This window comes from Ambystoma mexicanum, chromosome 1q, assembly GCF_040938575.1.
Source record: "Ambystoma mexicanum isolate Mex_15411 chromosome 1q, UKY_AmexF1_1, whole genome shotgun sequence".
Classification (NCBI taxonomy): domain Eukaryota; kingdom Metazoa; phylum Chordata; class Amphibia; order Caudata; family Ambystomatidae; genus Ambystoma; species Ambystoma mexicanum.
In genome coordinates, this window is record NC_090922.1 from 261,838,145 (window position 1) to 261,864,458 (window position 26,314).

The following is a 26,314-nucleotide window of genomic DNA, read 5'->3' on the forward strand; positions in this document are numbered from 1 at the left end:
ACACTCTGATGATGAATCTCACTGCAGGATACTATGTGATGCCCAGATGGCCATGGCATGTGGTCCTCTTCTGGGTAATTTAGGGTGTGATTATTCTTTTGCGAACAGATACACATGTTATAGGCACATCTTCATGCTGACCCATTGATTAGTCATTGATCAATTGGTTGTGCAACCAGAGAGGAGTATCAACTTGACAATCTATGTCTACTCTTTGCATAGACCCTCATGTTATAGACACATCCTCATGATGACTCCTGGGTTCGCCAATTACACAATTTGCTTTGAAACCAGAGAAAGGGACATCCAGTTTCCAAGCTGATGCAGAATCTTTGCACAGAACCTCATACCCAAACTTTGCAGGCAATGGTGGCCGCCTTTATATGACTCTAAGGCTGCAAACCTGTATTGTCTGTGGATGATGCACCAATAGTTATTTAAAATCCCTCAAGGGCACGCCATACAATTCTGACGGGGGCCCAGTATTTGTTGCAAATGAAGCTTAAGGTAAATTAGCCAAAAGCTTTGCTTATGCAGCAGGATATTTATCTTCACGCTTGTGAACAAATCTACACCAAACGACCTGGATCTTAGTACATACCTCATACAGATTGAACCCCAGATTGCAATAAATAGACTGACTCAATCCAACCAAAGCAGAGTTTCTGATTTGCGGTACCACGCTGCTGAGCCCCAAACCAATCCCTTAGCACAGAAGAAATGGGAACAGCACAGAAGAAATTGGAACGTGGCATATGTTTAAAACAACAGACCTGATCCTCAGACTCTTGGTGGACTGCTACCTCATACGCGAACAACAGGTTAAAGCCATCGAAATGAAGCTGCTTCTTTCAACTGCGTAGGTTCCGGCACATAATGCCTTATCTGAATGTACACAGAACCCAAGCAGTGATCACACGAGTACTTTCTAGATTCGACAACACCAACAACAGTCATTGTAATTGTAATTGTTGTAAATGTTGTAATTCACCTGTACTCTTTCTTTTCTGTAACCTGAAGCACTGAAACTAAGTTGAAGTGCCTAGATACCTGGGGGTTTTGTGCACTATACAAATAAACAAACAAACAAACAAACAAACAAACAAACAAACCACTACCTGGGGATTACCTACAGAAGAGATTACAAAGAGTCTAAAACTCAGAAGCTTGAATTCCATTGTGACATAAAAAACACAAACACATCCGCTCAACTCTCTTAACACTTCTCTGACTCCTGATAAAATGAAGGAATACATTCAAAACAATATGCACAGCTCAACGCACTTTACATGGAAAGGGCTGAAAGGCTCAACAAGTAAACTCATCCATTGCAAATCATTCAGAACACTTCGATCCAGCAACGCAAACTTAGTAAATTTGCAAAGTTTTAATCAGAAGAAAACTAGCAGCTTCCTCCTTCTCAAACTAACCCTGGAGTTCTATGTCCAGATGTCTGTGCATAGAGGGAAAACCACATGGACTTCATAAAATGTGTGAAAACCTGGCAACTCAAGTGAAAGCTGCACAGGTATTTATAAGAGCGTGTCGGAAACCAGCACACAACCCAGCACACAACCTATCAGCCTATAACAGTAGATTTGACTCAATCAGGTTGTTCTCCACACAACCTTTAAACAAAATTAGAGAGAATATCTTGCAAACATGCAAAAGGCCTATACAAAAAAACACAGGAGCATTCGACAGCTGGAAAGAGACTCATTAGAGTCAGTCTGCCTTTGCCCCCTAAAGGAAACCAGACATAAAGAACGCCTTGTTAACTGAAACAACAGTCAAAGGTTCTATCTTGCTTAACCATTCCCCTTCTCCCCACTGACCACATAGCATCCTCTTCTCGCCCCACCTCACGGTACTCACACAATCAACCCTTGCACAGGGCAACAAACGGATAAACACTCCACATTATCGGAGCAAAGTCGTTCCTCACATCTCTAGCCCTATCACACTCCCACCACCACTAGCTAACTAAGTCCTCGCAACACTGACTTCAACAGATCAATTGTGGATGAAGGATGCAGCCAGGTTTCCCTGTTACTAGCCAAAAGAAATCACAGCAGCACTCATGTACATCTGGCCACCAATCCTCAACACCACCTAATTATCGTATCTCTTCCACTCACCAACCCCCCTTTTCTTATGACGCCTCACACAACAAAGGCTCCAAAATGTCAGAAGTGTGCTAAGCAAGACTTCTGTACCCAACATTACATGACATTCCCTAAGTTCTGGCCTTGAGGCTGGTTTGGTTTGAAAGGCTAAGGCTGACTCTGTGCGTAGGGAAAGCCACTCGATGTGAAATATTTTGCCTGTTTTCTTTGCAGGACAAGTGCACCTGGTTATGATGAATGCTCTGCCCTTGGGGGTACTTTTTCTGTGGCCCAACATGATTTTCTCTTTCCAACATTTGCAGACATTTTCTCAATTTAGTCAGAAATGTGAAATATAACGGATTAGCAGACATTTCTTAGCCATTTTGTGTAGGCTTTAAGTGTTTCACAGTTCATTTTGAGGGTGTTCTATCCTGTGTACTTTTTAATTAATGCTCAGTTCAGTATTATGTTTTTTGGTTAAAAAAGACCAACGTGTTTTTTGTGAGAAAGAATTCGATCAATGTGTTTATAAAAAAAAAAGAGAGAAAACAATGATTCCACAAAATAATATTAAAACCAGAGAACACTTTCAGGTGAAAATAATGGGTAGTCTAGCACACACTAAAATATTGAACATTTTTAAACTGAAAAGGAGCAGTAACCCAAAAAAAACAATGCTGGGAAAACTTGTTTGGCATATATCAGAATGAAAACATGATCAAACAATGAAGGCGCTAGAAGTCAAAATAGGACACCGAGAGGCACCTCTAGGCCTTTCAATTAAAAGTTCAAATTTGCATTAATTTTAGAGCTGACAGAACTGTAGCTATTTTATGATGTGAGTAAACATAAACGTGGAATGATTACAAAATCATAAAATATGTTTTTTTGAAACATTTTGCACATGTTCTTGAAAGCATGATGTTCCAAATATGTTGCTTTTCAAACAGAAAATGGCTACCATTTAAATGTCTACCATTTACATTACATTGTTATGATTCAGTTATGGGGCAGCAACGATGTACCAACTTAGAGAATTCACACAAAATATTGTGATTTTTCAACACTCCTTGTTTTCTACTAGACCACCAGGCAGGCATCGAGGAAGCACTACTTCAATACATCCTGACAATCTCTACTTATATTGCTGCTGACCTGATTGCCTACACCTGATCAGCGATTATTTACAACAACTAGCAACCCTTTCACCCTGGACCTTTAAGCTCAGGCTATACATTGACAAAATGTAAGTTTGTGTATAATTGTTTAAGATGTTCAATACCAAAGGCAACGTTTGACGAGTTGCAGAGTTATGCATGGTTATTGAGAATGTAACCGTGGAATGGAACTTTCACAAGTTCACCAATAAACACATTTATATTTTTATTTTTTAAATGTTTTTCGATTTTTTAGGGTTCGTTACCTTTTAAACGGGCACGATGGAATCTTCACTTGCACCTAAACTAACATAATATGCTCCGTAACTACATAGGTAGGGTTTTAAGTACATCCAAACAGTTGCTTCTCTATATGGCATATGTTAGGCGGTTGTTGTTGAGAAATCAATGTTAAACTTTCTCATATCTTATAATACTTGATCAATAAGGTGAGGAATATTAATAAACAACTGCATAGTACAGCTTTGTTTCCATAAACACCAAATGGACATTAATAAGCACACTTTTCATGAGTTTCAGCACTTGTGCATCTGTAGCACTTGATACTTTTGTGTCTGAAAGATGGTAAATTCATACTTCAGCTGCCGGTGAGTCTGTAGACAGAGAACAGCAGGAGTTTACATGTAACCACTATACTCACGGCTGTAATGATGTCACAGACACACAGAGCCTGAAACCAGCTGTGGCATAATCACTGACGCTACCTTTTTAGAAACAGAGCTTATGTACACATTGGGCCTCATTACGAGGTTGGAGGTAGTCATGACGCTATTAGCGCCATGACTACCTCCAATACCGGTACCGAGTCCGCCCTCGTTCAATGGGGACTTACCGGTCTATTCCGAACTTTGCGGGACCGGTAAGTCCCCATTGAAAAAGCCATTCTCCATTTCCATTTCAGCCCCCATAGGGCTCAATGGGAAGGCGTCAATAACGGTACCGCAAGTTGCGGTACCATTATTAGCTCTGATTTCCCTTAAGGGGAAAAACCAGGCGTTAAGGAAGGGACCCGCTAGGGGAACTCGGAATAGGTTGCAAAGGGATTACCGGCACCGGTATACTTACCGGTGCCGGTAAGCCCTTTGCGCCAACCTCGTAATGAGGCCCATTGTTTCTGTTTCTACCGTCCCCTTCCACGGCAAATATCAAAACACCTGAGGACATTATACCCTTCCAGTTGGTCACATGCAGTGTGGAATGTCGAAAATGTCCCTTGTATACAGGTGAATCAGTTGGTTTCTGGATGTTTTTAGGTAGAACTAAATTTGATGATGTTTCTTCTTCTTTCTTGTGTTTGCTCAGTGCAAAGAATGGCCAACATCCACAGGTGTGTATTTTGATCACACGTGCAAGCTAAAACTGTAGGTCTGCAGTGTTTTCCGCATACTCAAAGTCATTCAGATGCCATTGCAGCTATGCACTGGAATGGTATACCCATGGTAATAGGAAATATAAGAATAGTGTTGTGGCCAGAAAATGCAGCAGCATTGGATTTCTGAACAACCCCATTTTACCCATCTGTTTCCTGCTTCTCCCAACCTCAGAAAAGGGATGTTAGCTTCAATTAAGGGCGCGCGCCTTCAGACCTTCAAACCATTGTACCTTTCTGAATTGCTATAGAAAGAATGTTGATTCTATTTCTAGAGACATTGGGCCAAATTACGACACGGGTGGTAAGTGAATTACGATGCCGGTAAAGGAATACCGGCATCGCTTACCGCTCCGCACGATTAGAACACGCCAACCCGCTAATAGCGGTACCGTAATTAACGGTGCCGCTAATATAGGCAGGAGCGCGAGCACGCAACGCTTCATGCCGCCAATACCGGCATGGCGTAAACAGGGGAACATCACTAGTCAGGCGGACATGCAAATAACGCCCTACTGAAGCCCGAAAAGTACCTTACCGGCATGGAACAAATACTGGCATCGCTGACCACCCGTAAACGGCCATGTGCAGTGTTCCCAACTGCCACAGGTGCACACAATCAGCACAGGTGGAGGCAATACAGACTGGGCCAGCACAAAAGGAGCACACCCCAACCCTTCCCACACCCAGTCACACACCAAAATGATTCCAATACTACTAGCAATGCTGGGGCTGGAGGACATTATTGCACTGGAACTGCTTCAACAACAACAACAACAACAACAACAACAACAACAGGCAGCACAGAGGAGACACAGGAGGAGAGGAGGGTGAGGCAGGCCCCGCATGCCCCACCAGTGCAGCCAGTGGCACCACGCAGGCAGCCCCCAATCCCTCGCATCAGAGCCAGTCCATTCAACCTAACCCCTGAGCAGATCCACACCCAGTACCGTCTGGACCGGGACACAATCACCACCATTGTGGACATGATACATGACAACATTGTCAGCCTGATTGAAACACGCACCACCATCCCACCCCTACTGAAGGTAGTGTCTGTGCTCCACTTCCTGGCCACAGGCACCTGCCAGCACACAGTGGGGCACATGCATGGCATATCACAACCATTATTCTCACGTACACTGAACCAAGTGCTTGATGCCCACCTGAAGCACACATGCGACCACATTTTACTACCACGGACTGGCCAGGAGATCTCAAACACCAAAGTTGGTTTCCATTCACTGACCGGCACCCCTGGTTGCATTGGCGCCATCGACTGCACCCATGTCGAATTGGTGGTCCCACATGCCATGGAGGTAGTGTACCGCAACCGTAAGCTATACCACTCAATTAACGTGCAAATGGTATGTGACTCAAACAAGATCATCACACATTGTTGTGCCCCATTCCCCGGATCAACCCATGATTCAATGGTCCTGCGGAACTCCACGATACCACGCTACATGGAGTGACATGCAGGGCAGAGATCCTGGCTTCTCTGCGAGTTGCATGTTAGGCTCATGGAAATGCGATGTGGGTAGGTGATTGGGAGAGAGATGCATACTTCACCTGGCTGAGATGGGGGGGAGATGCATACTTCACCTGGCTGAGATGGGGGGGAGATGCATACTTCACCTAGCTGAGATGGGGGGGGGGAGAAATGCATACTTCACCTGGCTGAGATGAGGGGGGAGATGCATACTTCACCTGGCTGAGATGGGGGGGAGATGCATACTTCACCTGGCTGAGATGGGGGGGAGGGATGCATACTTCACCTGGCTGCGAGTGCCTGAGAGAATGGACCATGTTCATACCCCAAAGCAGGCCACACCAGACCTGACACCTGACCACATAATGCAAGATGTAAGCTGTCCTACCATGTAAATGATGCAGTGTCACAAGCATTCCATAGCCATCTACATGTGCACTGTACTCAATCAGACCATATCCCCCTCAACGCAATGCAGCTACAAGCAATTAGTATGGCAATACACAGCAACAAATACCATCGACAGAAAGGACAGTCCCCCATTACTGTGTACAAAGGAGTCATATGACGGCCATATACATGAATACACCACTACACTGACACAGAGGTCCAACAAAACTGCATGACACCATTTGTTCTGCATAGTGAGATCATCATGAGGCTGCCTTCAACGGTGACAGGATGAAAGCATACAAATGACTGCACATTAGCCAGATCATGGAAACAACCGGCGTGGACTAACACAGTGCATGAGCACTCACAAGGAACAGGACCCCCTTGCGCCCACTAGTCGATGGCACACACACCTGTCCATAAGAGGAATACACACATAGCAGTCACATCGTGTGTCTCCATTCATGCGTGGAAATATGGTTTCAATCAAGAAATCAATGCATGCTATGGCGTCATTGATACAGGTCCCATATGATGTGATGACTTACACATACACATTGTTGCCCACATGCAGGTGATGCAGGCTATCCCTTGAAGAGGTGGCTCCTTACCCTAGTCCGGAACCCACAGAACAGGCACGAGGAAGACTACAATGGTGCACATACACACACCCGTGTGGTGATTGAGCAGACATTTGGCCTCTTGACGGCACGGTTTCGCTGCCTCAGCAGGTCTGGTGGGGCACTCCTGTAACGCCATGAGAAGGTGGCCAAGATCGTCATGGCATGTGTCATGCTACACAATATGTGCATCAGACGGAATGTGCCCCTGCCTCCTGATGCAGAACTGCAACCACCTGACTCTGAGGATGAGGAGGGTGGGGATGGGGCTGCACTTCAGGGAGGCAGCGATGCACAGGAGGGACGTGCCATGCGTCAGACTCTGATCAACCAATGTTTCTACAACACATTGACAGGGAGTGTGACATGGAGGTGGCATTCAGGGCACTGGGTTTGTCAGGGACATGGACACTGTACACTGTTCACCAATAAAGCACACTTACACAATAAGCAATGTCCACACATGTTAATCATAATTTACCAAATGGTGTATCAAAGAAATATAACAAAGTGCTCATGCCCTCCATCCCACACACCCTCTCTCCCCTCCCCCCTCAACTCCCCCACACGCCCTCTCCCCTTTCCCCCTCAACTCCCCCACACACCCACTTCCCCCTCCCCCTCAACTCCCCCACACACCCACTCCCCCCTCCCCCCTCAACTCCCCCACACACCCTCTCCCCCGCCCCTTCAACTCCCCCACACACCCACTCTCCCCACCCTCTCCCCCTTGACTTCCCCACACATGGTGTGCACTGGCATGCACCATTAGTCCACATGGGACCAGTATGGCTGGCTGTACCTACAGCCCTCTCCCTCTACCAGCACCAGGTGCGCCCCTGTCTGATCTGCGCAGGTTCCTGCCAGATCTATGCACGGGGCTGGTCCTAGTTGAGCTGGCATTAGATGATGTTCCAGATTGTCCTGGCAACTGTGGTGGACGCATGGCCTGCATTGCTGCAACCATTTCCGAGAGAACATGCCGCACTGCTGCCAATTCGGCGCAAATGTCCTTCGAGGTGGACTCAATGGCTGTTTTCAGGGATGCAGCACAAACCCTAATGTCATCCCTTGCCCAGGAACATTCCATTATATGCTGCGTCAACAGCCCTGTGAGCTCTTCCTGGCACCTCTGAATAGCCCTGATCCCCTCTTGGCTGGTTGGAGTTGGGGTGGATGTGTGAGGGGTTTCCACCATGCTTCGTTCATCAGGCACAGTTGGCGTGGGGCTGAAACTTGCCGGCCATGAATCACCAGGTGACACCCCATGCATGCTGCTCTCCTGAAAGCTGCATGGGGATAGTTGTGGTGTGTGCAGGGGGCCTGTCGCGGGTATTGGGCCATGCAGCTGAACGTCTGCCTCATCGTCCGATACAGCTGCTGTGGCAGCTATCTCACCCACTATGCTGCTGGCAGCCGATGCTGTGCCCTCTGCTAATGCCTCCTGGGTGATGGTGGCTGGTGTGGGTGCTGTTGTGGGGGCCGTAGTGCACATTGGTGCTGTGGCCTCTGTGGTTTTCTTGGCCTTCCGCAGTGGTGCAGGTTGGCCTCTACCCCTTGAAGTTGAGGGGCAGTGTTCTCCCTCCTCGCCCCTGGCCTTCTTTTGTGGTGTGGCATCTTCCTCCCTGGTGTCCTTGTCACCGCTGTCGGAATGTTTGCCTGTGGGGGACCAATAGAGGGAGAGGGTTAGTGATGGGTCTACAGGCATCGGGCATGCATTGGGGTGGCTGCATTCATATGGAATGCCAGATGATTAACATTGGGGGAGTGACATACGGGTTGCTTGACTTTTGGGTGGGTGATGCATGGAGGCGTCTGGGTTGGATCACATATGGGGTGCATTATGCATGTGGACAAGATGATGCTGTGCACTGCCTGTTGGCAGTCTTGTACATATGTGTCTGGTGGTCCCTACTCTACATCATTGCACTGTCAGTTCAGGTCGACATCATCGTGGTGGTATTAGCATTGTTTCATTTGGGACACCTACCTGCATCGGCTGATGACGGGGCTCCTCGCTCCATGTCCCCCACTCCCTCAATTGCCTCCGTCCCTATGGTGCTGCCGCATATCTCCTCCCATGGTTGCAACCTGATAGGGGAGTCCCCACCTCCGCCTGTCGCCATTCCCAGGTTGTGGTTGGCGGAGAGGATGCTCCGCACGTGCAAACGCAGATCGTCCCAGAGCTTACGGCAATCTTTGGGAGTGCGGGGTGTGGTGCCAACGGCACTTACTTTCTGGGCGACCTCCGCCCATATCTGTTTCTTGCGCTGCACTGCAGGGCGGGCCATGTCGGAGGAGAACACGACATTGGCATGTTCCTGCAACGTCTCTGCCAGCAGGGTCAATTCCTCTCCGGAGAAGCGCTCCTTGCGCAGGCGATCTGTGGATTTCTTAACAACTTTCGGCATGGTGAAATGCAGCAGGTGGTGTTGGAGGTGTGACAGAGTTCTGGGGTTCGTGGTTGTGGTGGATGGCAATGGATTGTGTTTTTAAAGATGGCCGCCGTGCTCTTTCCCGTTCCTGTGCGATGACGCTACTTCCGGTTCTGCTTATTAGCGGTGACCGCTATCAGCAGTCACCGCTAATGCCGATGGCTTGGATGCCAGAGGAGCTATTTGCACTACGTATGATGCCGGAAAGGGGGATTGTTCACCCTTTTACGGCATGGCAGTGCGGTCATTACCGACATGGCTCAAAGCTCGTGCCCGCGTCCTCGTAATAGGCCGCTTTTTGCATGGGCACGGTACTTGCGCCATGCCGGTAATGACCGGTACTTACCGCCTGGGTCGTAATGAGGCCCATTGACGAGTATGATGTTCTACTTTCTTTACTCAAATGAAAATAAACATTCATAATTACATTTACCAGTACAGTAACCCCTGGGGAATCTAGTAGTTCTTTCTCCAAATCCAAATAAGCACTCGCAGGGCTACCCCTGAGTTCTTACCTTAACCTTGACCCCATTTACTGGAACCCAGACACTAAGCTGGATATTTTAATGGATCCCAACTGGGACCCCTTTTCTTTTTAAAAGTCAAATGTATCACTTCAGCCAAGAAGACACTACTATTCCTTTACCGTATATATACGGAGGTGACTTGCTCTCCGTGGATCAGCAATGCCAGCCCATCTTCAGCGGGGTCATGGCAAGACCCTTAAGGTGGAACCGAAGGAACAGACCCCCTTCTACTATGATGGCATCACCCACTGTGATGACGGTGCCCAGACGGGGCCCCAATGGGTGTTCCCTTCCCAAAGGCAGCCTTTGCCAGGCTGCCAATTCCCCTTCATGCTTCACACCAGGAAAACAACCTTTCCCCCTTATGATTGACACCCACAGTCTTTCAACTATAACCCCGGTTTTATAAATAACTTAAGATACAAAACTGCTTAAACAAATACACATTTATAACTGTATAAATGTGCATATACATATCACTAAACACATCATTATAAACATTTCAACTATAAACATTTGAATCTATGTACGATATATGCATGGGTGTGAATGCTGCAGTCAGTCATATTCCTTTCACAGTACCTTTATTTTATCAATTCATGGCGGGCTTAGTTGGGCCAGCCCGCAGGTTATTGGTAGGGGGTGGCCCCAGGCCCTGGTCTCTCTCCAGTTCCCCACATGTGGGGCACCACAAACAACTCTGTGCAGCCCACACATTGCCAACGTCCTATGGTGGCCCCTTGTCCTGGGAGGGGCCTCCGTGATCACCACTGCACAGTGCATGCCTCTCCGTCCTCCTGGTGGTACCCCGTCCACCTAGAGAGCAACGCAATTGCCGCCGTTGGCCAAGAATGTTCTCATTCTCGTCACACTGTCCGCATGCTCTGGGGGGCAGCTGCACTCATGCTGGGCATGCAGTAATTTCTTCATTGGCATGTTGGATCCTGCCAATGCCTTGTTGGAACTCATACCACAGTGTTTGTTAGGTGATGCCCGCCTCCTCCATCTTCTGCATCTGTGTGGCGAAAAGGACGGCCTGCCCATTCTCCCTCGCACTTCAGCTCACTCACCTGAGTTTCTCATCTTGCCACAAGGATGTGGGGGCCGGGGACTTCTCCTCTTTAAGGCACCGCTCAGCTGGCAATTGGCAAGATGGGCTTAAACACGAATGCTCTCTCTCATTAGCCTGCAAGTCAATTTCTGACATATGTGGCCGGGGATGGCTTCTTCACTGGACCTGTCCCGACTGTCCCAAGGGTGGGCCGACTCGCCAGCAGGATTCATGAGTGCCACGGCTGCACTGGGCACGCATCCTGGCGCCCACGGTGGATGCCGGGCCTCACCTGGCATATGCAGTTTATTTAGGACTGTGGGCTGCTCAAGGACACTGCTCACCAGGTTGCTGATAGTGGCTGTCTCTTCCTCAGTCTCCTTCCTTCAACCATGTTTTCTAACTTTTATTTTTATTTTCTTAATGCTATCTGCCCTCGTATGGTAGGGGAGAGTTTCTACATTTTTTAAAAAATGTATTCATGTTTAGAATCCATCCATCCCCATGGTTTGATCAATGGTTCATTCCAAAATAATGATAGAAACACATACATTACATATAATTCCACCCCCCTGGTGTGTGTATCTTTATTTCCTAATTTCCATAAGGCGATAAGCAAGTAGCTCTCACAAGCTAGGCCAAATCCAGCCAGGATGTACACGAGGATGACTCTGAATCATTGGAACTTCAGCTACGGCTTTTAATAGATGTTTTCCAGACTGATAATGTAAATATTAAACAACAGCAATGACAGGATACATTCTTTCTGAAGCCTCTTTCCATAGTTCAATTAGCTGTCATCCTTCCACCCTCCAAGTTGAAGTACAATTGCTCGATAATCCTGAGAAGGTTTCTGTCAAGGGATTAACTCATCTAATGTCACCCATACTATGTTCTTATTCACGAGGTCAAAGACCAGGTTTAGGTCCATAAACGCAAGACCAGGCCTAGTTTCCAACATACTTTCTTTGAATACTATTCTATGGAAGATGAAGGTATGACTGGTCAACTGTACCAAGATGTTCCTGAAATCAATATCAGAGCTCAGCAAAGCCCACCAACTCAAACAGACATCCTTCGAGGGAACTCAATTTTATTGAGATAAAATGATGCCCAACATGGTACCTAATCTGTTCTTTGCAGAGCCAAACGCAATCAAGAACCCGAAGGTCTAACCATCCAGGGGTAAGTCAGCTGCCTCGAGCTCCATACATGCCTGTTCTTTTTGTTGGAGATTTGATTTAGCGCATATTCTCTGCATGCAGCCCCCAGCCTCTTGACAGTGAAGGAGTTGTGTGAGGTCCTTTTTTTAGAATGTAAAGCTGCCTTTTGCTGATGCTATTCCATGGAAGAGCCGTCCTTTGCAAAGTTAATAAAGACCTTTTCTCTTCCTCTCGTGGTGAACATAAAGCTTTACATTTCATCATGGCAGCAGAAGCTACTGGGCTCCCTCCCCACCGACCTTAAGTAATGTACATATTCTGATTGGTTTGGCGTGCAAAGGAGATATGAGATACTGCAAAGGAGATATGAGATACTGCAAAAGAGATATGAGATACTGCAAAGGAGATTTGAGATACTGCAAAGGAGATATGAGATACTGCAAAGGAGATATGAGATACGATACTCAATGTTTGGAAACTTCTCTAATTCACTGTAGTTCTTCGACTACTGCAATGTGTGACTGCTTGGACCGTAGGCGGCCCCTGAATGCTACAGAACTGCCGTTATTCACACAATGCCCACTACCACGCTGCAGCAGAGTTTTTCAAAGGGGTCAGGAAAGATTGCCACCCAACACTGCCCTAATGCATCCTTGTTGCACAGGTCGGTATGTCAAACGTTTGGGCAGTACCAGGTGCCAGCTACTAGAGGAATTGGGAAGGAATTGTGGCCATTATTCTCTGGACATGGAGTTATCCAAGTGGAGTATCTTTTGGAGATTTCCAATCTGATAGCAGACTAAAACTCCAGGTTTTTGAGGAATCTCCAGCTACCTGTGCTGCTACCTGTGCTGCCTTGAATGTGAGCATTTCTTCATGCTGTTGTCATAAATTATTCATTTATGTCTTAGACAATTGTCCAATATCCACTTCCCTGCCACCTTTTTTCCCAGAGCACGTGCTTTTCCGGGAAAACTTAAAGTTGACCCCAAAACAACCACCTGTCTCTATTTCCAATGAAAGGACACCATCTTGCAATGTATGGAGATATGTATGAATGACAGACGAGCTTGATCCTTACTAACCAGATTTCCATCATATCAACTGCCACTTGTTACAAATGTTTAATTAACCATACAAATCAGCTTACAACTGAATCTTTAAGTTTTACCAATTAAACTTTGGTGCATTTTGTTTTATTTTGGCCCTCCAATCGATCACAAAGAACTAAATACTTAATAACCGTGCTTAAATCTCCTGGCACATACCACAGTATCCCTGTTTTGGAAAATGTCCACTGGTTTGGAAGAACGGCCCTGCTTGCGATACAGAAAAAGAGACATACTTTGTTTTAAACGCCCATTATAGATATACACTGTTTTCGAAGAACAGATATCAAGACAAGAATTTGTATGACATTAATGGAAAGGGATTCTAGCAACCAAGACCTTTACAATAAGTATGTCCTGATGAAGGACAGAGTTTACAAAGGGAACAACACACAGTGAGCTTGATAAGGCCAAAACACAACGTTTTGATATTTGCATCCCTCTGTTGCCAACAATTCATGTACAAATTGAAATTAATGCATTCATCTGTCAAATTAAATATCACAAATGCTGCATTATGAATGTAATGTGTACATTTATGGGATGCACTTTTTTGTAGTTTGTCTTTTACTAAATGTTGGTTCTCTCATGCCCGTGCACTTTTAGGGGCCGATTCATGGAACCAATGTGCGCCGAAAATCTTGGCGCAAGCTGGCACAAGCGTGAAAAAGCGGGCGTGCGATTCATGGAAGGCCCTGCGCGTGTTTCCCTCGGGATGTGCGCCAAATCAGTGCGTGGCACACACGGGCGCACACGCCATTGAAACATCCCGAACGCTGTGCACGACGCGCACAGGGAAAGGGCACAACGTTGGCGCACACACCAAAAAGGGGGCGGGACACAGGGCGTAACACGCAGAATGGGGAACGGCGTGTGAAAAAGAAGGCATAACAGGGGAAGTTCTGCAGGGAAATACACGGAACGCCCACATGCACCTGTACAACACGTATTCATGGAATTGAATATGGGAAACCTGCGCACGCTCAAAGATGTGCACAGGCGTCAACACGTAAGCCACACGAAGGCAGGCGGAAGCGTCCCCGCGCACAGTATAAAAGTGCACGCAAACAACAAACACGTGTATACAGCTACAATAATGCCCCATTTGTCGCAGCACTGATCGTGGGACACTGCAGGAGGAGGAGAATAGCCAGGGCCTGCATTTTTTTCCCCCTGACTACCCTTTTTGGAATGCCTGACGACCAGTTCTATGGCAGGTATAGGTTTCCACCTGTATCATCCTGGACCTGGTCAGGGAGTGGGAAGATGACCTTACATCCCACACCCTGTGCTCCCAAGCATTGAGCCCCTTGGAGAAGGTGCCCAATGTCCTGCATTTTTTGGCCACTGGGTCATTTCAGCAGACAACTGCCATAGTGGGTGGGGTCTCACAGGCCACGCAGTCACGCTGCCTACACCAGGTATTGGCAATCATGACTGCACGCCCCTCAGTCCGCAGGCACATATACATGCCCAGAACACCTGCAGAAAGGCAGGCCGTGGTCCAGGCCTTTTACAGGGTGGCACACTTCCCCAAAGTGCTCGCTGCCATAGATTGCACCAATGTGGCCCTATGTCCACCTAGGGCCGCTGAGCACATCTTTCGAAACCGCAAGCACTGGCATTCCATCAACATGCAGGTCGTATGCGATGCAAAGGGAATCATCACCTCTGTCTATACAAACTACCCTGGCTCTACCCATGACAGTTTCATATACAGACTGTCTGCTCTGAGCCAGGCCCTGGAAGCTGGGCAGCATGGCGACACATGGTTCCTAGGTGTATACAAATGGCTGTGCACATGCATGCATGTCACACACAGACAAATACACAAACCCTAATAATCACAACCATTACCACCTCCCCAGGGGACAGTGCCTACCCTCTGAGCAACCACATGATGACGCCAATCCGGAACCCCACCACACCGCCCCAGGTAAGATACAATGCTGCCCATATTGCAACCAGGGTCATAGTGGAGCACACATTCAAAGTGCTCAAGTCACGCTTCCACTCCCTTGATCGCTCTGGCGGGCAGAGACTATATGCACCCCTAGTAGTGTGCAGGATCATTCTGGCAGCATGTGTCCTGCACAATGTTGCAACACGGCAGGGTGTACCGGTGGACATGGTGGTGCACCCACATCCCCAACCACAGGCAAAGGCGCTGCCCATGGGAGGGGATAGGGCACGTGGCGAGGCAGCCCGGACCCAGCTTGTGGCCACATTTATCACCTAAACTCTCACCCCTGCGGAGTGCACACAGGCCTGGCACATACCAGGTGACAATTGATGATGACAAAGAGACAGTCAACTGTCACAACATTACCACCCTGAGAATGTTGCCATGGAAGTGCTATATTGTGTGCATCCCTAGCTACTTAAACCCAACCAATTGTGTGTGACCAAAAGGGACACATGCAAGGTGTGTATCATACCCTCCCCCGCAAAACAAACCATGACAATCCCTGGTATGTCACCCAAACCCTCCCAACCCACATCACCCTTGTCTGCCACACCATGACATGGCATGCAATAGCAAAAGCCCAACACATGACCAATAAGATACGAAGTGACATGTGATACATGGAAAGTGGCCAGAGACAATGACGCCTGACATTGAATCAGATGAAATGACTGACCAACAACCTCCCACACATACCAAGTCATACACAAATGCTGTAGACCAGTGGTAGCTTCAACACAGCACTGAATGACTGTTCACATGTGTGATGCTGGAAATGCATCTGAGGGACAGGGCCTCTGAATCCTTGTCCTTTTTCTGTTTTACCGTGTGTTCTGTTATGTTTTCTGCCCCGGAGTCCATGTGGGACTCCTGGCAGTGCAGCTCTCTCTTTTGGTTTGGTGAACAGACCCATGGGATACCCTTATGGCACCCATGGGTAGGGGTACAACCCTGTGCCCCTAGTGTATGTTTTTGGGCACCTGTGGGTGACCGCAGAGCAGGGTATGGGCTGGTGGCAGCTACGTGCTGAAATTGACAGGTGCTCCGGGTGTCCTCCATTTTGGGACACCCAGACCCTGCCATTGGGATCTGTTGATCCCTGATAGGAAACAAGATGGCCCATGTGGCCTCTTGCTTTCTATGGCCTGTTATCTTGTTTTCCCAAAGTCCTGGGAGCCCTGTCTCTATCCCTTCCCCCTGACTGGCTGTTGGGTGGAAGTTCCATGTATGGTATTGTTGTGAAGGCCCAGCTAGACTAGATGGAGCCTTCCCAGTGTCTGTATGTTGTGGGTACCTCCTGTGGGTGGGACCTGGGTGAATGGAGTGTGTGACCAATATACACTTCTTGTTGTGGTTGTCTGGTTTCTGGCATGAGAGACAAAGACTGAGACAGCCCTGCCCGAAACTGGCCTGAATGCAGTGTGTGGTGTTGAATGGCTGGGTACTTGTCCCAATCCACATTTCTTGTTGTGAGTGTCTGGAAGGGAGGAGTGTGGCCTGAATGCACTGTGTGCTTGATTGGCTGACTGACTGCATGAATGCCCTGCAGTATGATTGGCTGCTGAGTGTGTGCCAGCAGCGTGGATGAGAGAGAGGATAGTATATCTGGGGACCTCTCACCACTGGAGAAGTGTTCAGACAGAACCATTGGTTGAGAAGCGACCATTGTGTTCAGCAGCGTTCTGGAGCTGAGTCTCCACTCTACGAGTAACTGGAACTGCTGATCCTTGACGTCCAGCTGGAAGAAGAAGACTTGCTGTGGCATTTGCTTCGACCGATCTGAAGGCTGACGAGATCGTCGAGGGTTGACCCGAGAGAGGACCTGGTAAGGCGCCCTTTTCCCGTGCTCCGAGGGACCATCGAGCACCGCTCCATCTTCGCCGAAGCGTCCTGGAAGACAGACCCTCGAAAGGTTGTCGACCCGAGACGGGACCGCTGAGGAGATCGAAGTGAAGCACCCGGACATCGACGCCGTCGAAGTCCATTGCCGTCGACCAGGGTTCGCAGGTTTGTGTAAACCGCTGGAAGCCCGTCGAAGTTGTGTTGCCCAGCCGTGGGAACCACTTGACGCCGTGCCGCCGACGACTGGAGCCGTCCGCTCCTTTGCCTAAGAACAATCAATCAAAGGACTCTCTCGACCGCATCGTCGACCGCTTATCCTGCCGGAGAAAGTCGAGGACGGCCAACGCGCCGAGGAGAAACCTGCCGGTGGGTTTCCCGCCACCCGACGACCTCAAAGACTCGGACGACTCGACGCCCTTGCTGGGTCTCCGTCTCCACAATCTTTGCGGTCCAGAACTATTGTCATCGAGGTGCCCCGCACACCTCCGCCTTGCAGGAAGCCGACGCTCCGACGCCGACGAGCACCGCTCGGACGAAGCTGCCGCCTCATCGACATCGTTCTACCTCGTTTGTCGACGGACGTTCGACGCCCCGTGCCTCCCGCTTGAAAGGGAAGGCATTCAAGAAGGGCCGTCGATTCCCCGTCGCCGAACAACGAGTTCCTCGACGTTTGTCGACGTCTCTTCAAGGAGCTCGACTCCACCAGGTACATTGGGGGGGTAAAAACATTATAGGAGAGAATAAGACTTGCAGAGCAATATATGGACTGGGCTGGTGCTATATCTTTATTTACAGGTTGCCCAGGTGGGGGGACCTCCACCCAGAACTGCGCCAGTGGTAGGGGCCAGTATTCTGCCTATTGCTCAACCATCTTATTTTCTCTCCTCTCTCTATTGCTGGTTTCACTCTATTGGTCTGTGTGACATTGTACAGTATTGTTCATGCACTTCAATGAGATCTAGGGTGGTACCACTTTAGGATTGTAAATATTTGTCATTGTAGATTTTGCCGGAGTACAAAGTGAGTTATCATGATAAATGTACATAACCTTAAATATTGATTATATAAAGACTGTGTTCTAACCGATACAGAGTGTGGATATTCCTTTGTGGGGGCTTGGGGGATACACTGTACTTAAGAACCAGCCTGCATCACCTCCTGAGAAGCTAGGCCTTGATTGCTCGACCATTGCTACCGAATAGAGAATCTTGGCTGGGGTCCCCTGTGCCTCTCCTCCACCATATAGGGAGCGGAAGTACAGACACCCCCACCGGTCGTTGAGGCCCGTCTCTCACACTGGTGGCAAGCGGTGGGATGCTTATGGTTTTAAGAATCAGTGTATAACCGTGACACTTACAAAGGATATTTGCCCTTTATTAAATTAAGGTTTAGTTGTGTACAAGGTAACTGCATTACAAACAATGGAGTCTATTGCGAATGGCAAATTAACTCGGATGAGCTTGGAGGCTCTCCAGAGTGCTTGTGAAGCCAGGGAGTTAGACTTTGTGGATAAGTCTAGGGCTGAGCTGATAGCTGCCCTGGTGGACTACCAGACTGATAGTGAAACTCTTGATGAAGGGGGGAATGCAACCAATGAGGACTCTGCCCCTGGGGTTTCTGCTGAATCTGTTTCTGGGAATGCCGCCATTCCTGCTGCCTCTGTTCCAAACTCCAGCAATTCCTTAGAGCTTGAGTTATTAAGGATGAAATTGGCCTTTGAATACCGCAAGTTGGAAATAGATGCTGAGCTTAAGAAAGAGGAGTTGGCTCAACAAGTGGAGCTCAAAAATAAGGACCTTGAACTCAAGAGCCAGGACACTGAATGTCAGAGGATCCAGCTAGAGAAAGCTAGAGTGGAGACTTCAGCTAGAACCAGTGAGAGTGTCAGGTCCCCAGCCACCAAGTTTATGAAAGATTTGGTTGGTGTATTTGTGGAGGGTTCGGATATCCTCCAATGGATTGAAGCTTTTGAAATGGCTTGTGCGATTCATGATGTGGATAAAAGAGATTGGGCGAAGTGTTTGTTAAGCAGAGTGCCTCAAACCGAGCATGACTGTATTCTGAAGCTGAGTGTGGAAGAACGGGGTCAGTACGAGTGTATGAAGTCTGCTTTGATTGCCAAGTTCGGCAGGATACCTACCCAATACCTTGGAAGGTTCAGGGATTTTAAGAAAAAGGAGAATATGTCTTGGGTTGACTGGGTGAGTGCTGCGCACATGAACATGATGGGGTGGATCGATGGATACAAGGTTAAGACTTTTGTTGAATTGTCCCACCTCTTGTTTTTTGAGCATTTCTCTGAAGCCTGTTCACCAGAGCTGCGTCAGTATGTGGCTGACCAGAACATTTTGGACCCCTTTAAGCTGGCTAGGTTGGCTGACAAGTGGGTCTCCCACCGGGTGTCCCCTAAGGACTCCAGTGGGAAGGACAAGGACAAAGAGAAGGGGGCCTCTCAGAAAGCTGAGGAGTCCCCCAAGCAGTCACAGTCGGGTAAACCAAAACCTTCCTCTCCTAAGACCCAAAAATCTAGTGGGGATAAGTCATCTGGGGGTGGGAATAAGAGTAGTGGTCCACCTGCTGCAAAGCAGGCTCCCAGTGGTTCCAGTACCGTACCCCGCACTCCTGGCGCTTGTTGGGACTGTGGGGCTCTGGACCACAAAAGGGGTGACCCCAAGTGTAAAGGTAAGGCACTTGGAGTACAGGCTGTCAGCCTGACCTACCCTTACCCCGTGTCTGAGGTGGAGGCCACTGTCCTCCCCTCCTCTGCCGGGATCACATTTGGTGCTCCGGTGGAGATTTCCTTAGTGTCCCTTGGGGCCTGGGACCAGTACGCGGAAGTACTGGCGACTATCCCACAGAACACCCGTAGGTTTTTGAGAAGTGTCCTCTTGAATGGCCAGCCTTCTACTGGTTTGAGAGACACTGGGGCAAGCATGACAGTGGTGGACAGGACCCTGCTCAGGCCAGAGAACTATGAAGGTGCTCCTCTGCAAACCACCAGGTTAGCTGGTGGGCCTCCCAAATTATCACCTGTAGCCTTAGTCACACTCATGATTGGCGACAAGACAGCGAAGCTTCCTGTCCTGGTTCAGGACAATGTCCCTGCTAACATTTTGTTAGGGAATGATCTAGTAGAGTTGGGGTTGATCTCGGATGGTCTTCCCATGACTGCTGCTGCAGTCACTAGGTCACAGGTGACACCGGGTCTGGCTGTGGGTCAGGTACCCGAGCCGAAGGCGAGGCCTAAGGCAAGAAGAAGGAAGACCAAGAAGGCCACCTCTGTGGAGGGAGCACCTTCTCTTCCTGCTGCACCAATTGGGATCCATGCTCCGGACGGGCTGGGTCCAGTGGGAAACCCAAACTCAACTCCTTTGGGAGAAGAGACAGAAGACTCTCCTGTGGGAGAGGTTCTCAACCCGGAGGATCATCCCGACCTTCAATGCTTGTTAGCTGAAGGGGGACCCTCTCGGGCGGACTTCTGTAAGGGACAGAGAGAGTGCCACTCTCTCGAGGGACTGAGGAAACAGGCCCTGGCCCAGGCACAAGGAGAGGCGCCTAGGAATTTCCGGATTTATTGGGAGGGTGAGCTCCTTGTTAGTGAGCCCACTAAGCCTGAACCTGGTGCCCGCAAGAGGTTGGTGGTACCCCAGGTTTATAGGCCCTTCCTACTGCAGTTGGCGCATGAGGTGCCCTTGGCTGGTCATCTTGGGACCAAGAAGACTAAGCAGAGGCTCTCTGCCCATTTCTACTGGCCACGGATGGGAGTAGAGGTGGAGTCCCACTGCAGGACCTGTCCAACTTGTCAGTTGTCTGGCAAGACTGGAGGCAGTGTCATTGCCCCACTGCAGCCGTTGCCAGTGGTTGGCACCCCATTTGAGAGGGTGGGCATCGACATCGTTGGTCCCCTTGACCCTCCCACTTCAGGTGGACATCGGTTCATCCTGGTCTTGGTAGATCATGCTACCAGGTACCCTGAGGCGATACCCCTTCAGACGGTTACGGCCAAGGTGGTTGCCCGGGCTCTCCTGGGCATGTTTACACGTGTTGGATTCCCCAAGGAGGTTGTCTCTGACAGAGGATCCAACTTCATGTCGAGTTACATGAAAACCATGTGGAAAGAATGCGGGGTAACCTACAAGTTCTCCACCTCTTACCACCCCCAGACCAATGGTCTGGTTGAGAGATTTAATAAAACTCTCAAGGGCATGCTAGGGGCTTTGGAAGAACCCCTAAGGAGGAAATGGGATCTCCTCCTGCCATGCCTGCTGTTTGCTTACAGGGAGGTACCTCAAGAGGGTGTTGGTTTCAGCCCCTTTGAGTTACTCTTTGGACATCCAGTGAGGGGGCCCCTCGCCCTGATCAGGGAAGGCTTGGAAGCCACCCCTCCGGGTCCCGCCAAGCAAGTGGGGGACTATGTGTTAGGCCTCAGACGGAGGATGACACAGATGATGGGTCAGGCAACAGCAAATCTCAAGGCCAGCCAGGAGTTGAATAAGTACTGGCATGACCTTAAAGCCTCGCAAGTGGATTGGACTCCGGGACAGGAAATCCTTGTGATGGAGCCTACCAAGCCTAGAGCTTTGGCAGACAAGTGGACTGGACCCTTCAGGATCATCTCCAAGATGGGCGAAGTCAATTATCTGGTTAGTATGGGAGCCCCTGGGGTAGCCCCTCAGATATTCCATGTCAACAGGCTCAAGCCTTTCCACCGACGAGCAGAGGTCTCATGTCTCTTGCTAGCTTCCGGGCAAGAAGAGGATGAGAGTGAGCCCCTTCCTGATTTGCTACATAGCAACCCTCAGGATGGCTCAGTGGAGGGAGTACATCTCTCTCCAGATTTGACAACAGAGCAACAGAGGGCCTGTAGGGCTTTGCTCCAACAGTATGCCTCTCTGTTTTCACTGAAGCCAGGCCTTACACCGTGGTGTAAGCACGAAATTGACACTGGTGACAGTGTGCCTGTCAAAAGCAGGTGCTACCGTATGTCAGATACCGTCAAGAACCACATCCAGGCTGAGGTCGCCAAGATGTTGGATCTGGGTGTTATTGAACCCTCAACCAGTCCCTGGTCCAGTCCAGTGGTCCTTGTCCCGAAGGCAAGTTCCCAGGCAGGTACCAAGGATTGGAGGTTCTGTGTGGACTACCGAGGAGTCAATGCAGTCACCAAAACTGACGCGCACCCATTGCCGAGGGCTGATGAGCTCGTGGACACCATTGGTGCTGCCAAGTTTGTGAGCACTTTTGACCTTACTTCAGGCTATTGGCAGATAGCTCTGACGGACCAGGCCAAGGAAAAGACGGCCTTCTCAACACCTGAGGGACTCTACCAGTTTAGGGTCATGCCTTTTGGGTTGAAGAATGCCCCTGCCACCTTCCAGAGGTTGGTCAACCATGCGCTCAGTGGGCTGGAAGCCTTTTGTGTGGCTTACTTAGACGACATTGCTGTCTACAGTTCCACCTGGGAAGAGCATTTAACACATCTGGATAAGGTGTTGCAGGCCTTGAAAAGGGCTAACCTCACTATCAAGGCCACCAAGTGCCAGATAGCTCAGGGGAAAGTTACCTATCTTGGTCATGAGGTAGGAGGGGGTCAAATCCAACCTCTCTCCAGTAAAGTACAGGATGTACAGAACTGGGAGACTCCCACTACTCAAACCCAGGTGAGGGCCTTTTTGGGCCTAACTGGGTACTATCGCAATTTCATGGCAGACTATGGGACTATAGCTGCACCTCTGACAGCTCTAACGTCACCCAAGCAGCCTAGGAATGTTAATTGGACCGAAGACTGTCAGAGGGCTTGAAAGAAAGTCTGTGCAGGGCACCTGTGTTGAGTGCGCCTGACTACAGCCGACCGTTTATCGTCCAGACGGATGCCTGCGACACCGGAATTGGAGCTGTCTTGTCCCAGTTAGATGACGAAGGGAGAGAACACCCTATCATATTCATCAGTAGACAACTCAAGGGTAGAGAACTTAGGTGGGCTACTGTTGAAAAGGAGTGTTTTAGCATAGTTTGGAGCCTTAGGCGTTTTAGGCCCTACCTTATGGGGTCTACCTTCAAGGTCCAAACAGATCATAAGCCCCTGAAGTGGCTTATGCAGATGAAGGGTGAGAACCCGAAATTGCTCAGGTGGTCCATTAGCCTGCAAGGGCTAGACTTCACCATAGAGCACAGACCAGGGAGGAGTCACGATAATGCAGATGGCCTTTCCAGAAGGTATGTTGACGGTCTGGATGAGGGTGTCTATCCCGTGGGATATTAGACACCCTCCACCTCAGTCTGGGGGGGGCGACTGTGATGCTGGAAATGCATCTGAGGGACAGGGCCTCTGAATCCTTGTCCTTTTTCTGTTTTACCGTGTGTTCTGTTATGTTTTCTGCCCCGGAGTCCATGTGGGACTCCTGGCAGTGCAGCTCTCTCTTTTGGTTTGGTGAACAGACCCATGGGATACCCTTATGGCACCCATGGGTAGGGGTACAACCCTGTGCCCCTAGTGTATGTTTTTGGGCACCTGTGAGTGACCGCAGAGCAGGGTATGGGCTGGTGGCAGCTCCGTGCTGAAATTGACAGGTGCTCCGGGTGTCCTCCATTTTGGGACACCCAGACCCTGCCATTGGGATCTGTTGATCCCTGATAGGAAACAAGATGGCCCCTGTGGCCTCTTGCTTTCTATGGCCTGTTATCTTGTTTTCCCAAAGTCCTGGGAAGCCCTGTCTCTATCCCTTCCCCCTGACTGGCTGTTGGGTGGAAGTTCCATGTATGGTATTGTTGTGAAGGCCCAGCTAGACTAGATGGAGCCTTCCCAGTGTCTGTATGTTGTGGGTACCTCCTGTGGGTGGGACCTGGGTGAATGGAGTGTGTGACCAATATACACTTCTTGTTGTGGTTGTCTGGTTTCTGGCATGAGAGACAAAGACTGAGACAGCCCTGCCCGAAACTGGCCTGAATGCAGTGTGTGGTGTTGAATGGCTGGGTACTTGTCCCAATCCACATTTCTTGTTGTGAGTGTCTGGAAGGGAGGAGTGTGGCCTGAATGCACTGTGTGCCTGATTGGCTGACTGACTGCATGAATGCCCTGCAGTATGATTGGCTGCTGAGTGTGTGCCAGCAGCGTGGATGAGAGATGGGTAGTATATCTGGGGACCTCTCACCACTGGAGAAGTGTTCAGACAGAACCATCGGTTGAGAAGCGACCATTGTGTTCAGCAGCGTTCTGGAGCTGAGTCTCCACTCTACGAGTAACTGGAACTGCTGATCCTCGACGTCCAGCTGGAAGAAGAAGACTTGCTGTGGCATTTGCTTCGACCGATCTGAAGGCTGACGAGATCATCGAGGGCTGACCCGAGAGAGGACCTGGTAAGGCGCCCTCTTCCCGTGCTCCGAGGGACCATCGAGCACCGCTCCATCTTCGCCGAAGCGTCCTGGAAGACAGACCCGAAAGGTTGTCGACCCGAGACGGGACCGCTGAGGAGATCGAAGTGAAGCACCCGGACATCGACGCCGTCGAAGTCCATTGCCGTCGACCAGGGTTCACAGGTTTGTGTAAACCGCTGGAAGCCCGTCGAAGTTGTGTTGCCCAGCTGTGGGAACCACTTGACGCCGTGCCGCCGACGACTGGAGCCGTCCGCTCCTTTGCCTAAGAACATTCAATCAAAGGACTCTCTCGACCGCATCGTCGACCGCTTATCCTGCCGGAGAAAGTCGAGGACGGCCAACGCGCCGAGGAGAAACCTGCCGGTGGGTTTCCCGCCACCCGACGACCTCAAAGACTCGGACGACTCGACGCCCTTGCCGGGTCTCCGTCTCCACAATCTTTGCGGTCCAGAACTATTGTCATCGAGGTGCCCCGCACACCTCCGCCTTGTAGGACGCCGACGCTCCGACGCCGACGAGCACCGCTCGGACGAAGCTGCCGCCTCATCGACATCGTTCTACCTCGTTTGTCGACGGACGTTTGACGCCCCGTGCCTCCCGCTTGAAAGGGAAGGCATTCAAGAAGGGCCGTCGATTACCCGTCGCCGAACAACGAGTTCCTCGAGGTTTGTCGACGTCTCTTCAAGGAGCTCGACTCCACCAGGTACATTGGGGGGGTAAAAACATTATAGGAGAGAATAAGACTTGCAGAGCAATATATGGACTGGGCTGGTGCTATATCTTTATTTACAGGTTGCCCAGGTGGGGGGACCTCCACCCAGAACTGCGTCCAGTGGTAGGGGCCAGTATTCTGCCTATTGCTCAACCATCTTATTTTCTCTCCTCTCTCTATTGCTGGTTTCACTCTATTGGTCTGTGTGACATTGTACAGTATTGTTCATGCACTTCAATGAGATCTAGGGTGGTACCACTTTAGGATTGTAAATATTTGTCATTGTAGATTTTGCCGGAGTACAAAGTGAGTTATCATGATAAATGTACATAACCTTAAATATTGATTATATAAAGACTGTGTTCTAACCGATACAGAGTGTGGATATTCCTTTGTGGGGGCTTGGGGGATACACTGTACTTAAGAACCAGCCTGCATCACCTCCTGAGAAGCTAGGCCTTGATTGCTCGACCATTGCTACCGAATAGAGAATCTTGGCTGGGGTCCCCTGTGCCTCTCCTCCACCATATAGGGAGCGGAAGTACAGACACCCCCCACCGGTCGTTGAGGCCCGTCTCTCACAACATGCACATTGGGCAATGCAAAATCACCACTGCCAAACCTGTGTGCTGTGTGCGTCTCCTGCTACACACTGCTCAGCACAGAGCACAGTGAGCTGACATTGTGTTGGGGATACACCTTGAGCATCACATCAAAAGGACACATCATCAAATTTTCCCATTGATGCATGTCCAGGATCCCCAATTGGTAATTGATCATGCGCGGCAGGGACACAGCGTGCCCGAGAAGGCAATATGTGTGCACCTGTGGGCATGGAAGGGTGGTTGTATGTGTGTTGGAGCATTGTGCAACTGTGTGTGTCAGTAGGGACATGCACTCAATAAATGCATGTCAAATCAAGTGACCCTCAGTGTCCTATACACATCACATGTGAACATTGCCCATGTGTACACC

At 49.4% G+C, this 26,314-nt stretch overlaps 1 protein-coding gene across 2 annotated transcripts in view; it reads right to left on the reverse strand.

Annotated features, from left to right (window-relative positions):
* The window catches only part of LOC138527316 (cytosolic phospholipase A2 gamma-like), a 442,073-nt gene that overhangs the window by 168,272 nt on the left and 247,487 nt on the right, over window positions 1-26,314 (reverse strand). The gene's annotated exons all lie outside the window — the stretch shown is intronic.